The sequence below is a fragment of the Aplysia californica genome, unplaced genomic scaffold (genome assembly GCF_000002075.1).
Source record: "Aplysia californica isolate F4 #8 unplaced genomic scaffold, AplCal3.0 scaffold00667, whole genome shotgun sequence".
NCBI lineage: Eukaryota > Metazoa > Mollusca > Gastropoda > Aplysiida > Aplysiidae > Aplysia > Aplysia californica.
Window position 1 is genome coordinate 215,180 of NW_004797937.1, and position 1,885 is coordinate 217,064.

Consider the following 1,885-nt stretch of genomic DNA (forward strand, 5'->3'; position numbering starts at 1 on the left):
GAGGGGTGTTTTTTCGTGGCGTGGCATTCTTGTTTCCTTTTTTGCCCTTTCCTTTTTCGTGAACTTTTAAATTCAAGATTTGAGTTGACTAAAATCATTTTGTTCCAATACGGTAGCGTCCTTTCGATTTGAATCCAAGAATTTCTTTATAAATCAGGAAAATCGCGAATTCAAGTAGCTCGCGCAAAAAAACCCTCTGAAAATAATCAAACAAGCAAACAACTGGTAAATAATATAATACAAAACGTAGTTCGCCAGTCAACGTCTGACTATGACCAATGCATCTCTTACGGGGATAGCCTCTCATTCAATAGGTCTCGGGTTAAAATCCGGATAGCAATGAAAAATAAATGCTCTTTAATATAGATTTAATTTTTCTCCTTTCATACCCTTTCCTTCTCTCTAACAATGTTCTGTCGTCTTCTTGTGTCTTCACTTTCTGCCCCCCCCCCTCCCATTCACCTTCTTTGCCATCTACCCTGGGCTCCTGACTCTTTCTGCAGTGTTTCTAATGTTCCTTCTTGGCTCCTTCTTACTGCTGTCTAGCTTTCAGCCACACCCCTGACCTTGTGTCTCATTTAGTGGCAGGAGACCTCTTCAAGAGCATTCTCTAGAGCCTGTGTAATGCTAGACAAACACGCTCGCGTATGTCGGAGCCCTCTAGGGGGGGGGGGGAGCTGGTCCAAAGCCAGCGGGCTGGACAGTGGTCAGTGGGACCAGTGAAGCGTTGATTTATTGCTGTAAGACTTGGTAAGGACCTGGTACATATAACTGATCTGTGACTGTCCCTTTCATTCGATTCGGCTTTGTTGAATAAAAAGAAACTTGCTTACTTATTTTTTTATTTATTTTTTAGTACAGGTTTTACGGCGCTTGCAACTGCATAAGGTCATGTGAGCGTCAGAAGATTAGAGGCGTTACAAGAGAGTAACAAACATAAAAAAGAAGAAGGGGAGACAAGGACGATAGATGTTTGAAAGGAAAGAAAAAACAAACCACAGAAGAGAACCCGCCAACCACCCACTTAGTTACTTATTTATTTATCCCTTAGTCTAGATGACTGTTGGGGCACCATGGATGATCGAGCAATCACTTTTCTACACTGTTTTCTATTTTCAGCTTTTCGAAGAGTTTCACTCAACCTTAAACCTGTTCATTCCGTTATGTTGTCTCCTTATCTCTTTTTATGCCTGCATTCTCCCCCCCCCCTCCTCCCTGTAGAGTGCGCTCTAGGATCACCTTTGCAAGTCCTGTATTGATCCTGTTATATAGCCCAAAAGAGGAAAACATCAGCCACAAAAACCCCGAAAACACAGACAACCCCCCCCCCCTCTCCCTCTCACCCCTTCTAAAAAAACAACAACAACAACAACAACAATAAGAAACAAACAAACAAAAACCGCCGGAGATTGTGTACCAGGAAAAAAGCACAACAAACAGAAATTAGAGAGGAGGGAAAGTAAAGAAACTTGACTTACTAAATGTTCCCTCAACCACATTAAATTGTTCCATTTGTGGATTTTGTTAATTAAGTAAAGTTTTGAGGAGAGCAAACGTTTTTGTTTAAAAAAAGCTACTAATAGTGCGGTCAAAAATCGTGTCGCTACTTATCCTCAAATCAATATCTCTTTAACGGATGAATCAATGTCACCCACACTGTGCAGAGCAATTTGCATCAATTTGTTTTAACGTAATCATATATTGCACAATAATTGCGGCTACATTTTAAAACTTTATGGCCATCTGCTCGTGAACTTTCTGAAATCCATATCCATTGACGATATATAGCAACGATGACATATTCATATTAGTCAGACATCAAAGAATAAATTCAAGTAGATCTAATTATTTATTGTTATAAGCACATGCTAACAATGCTAACCAA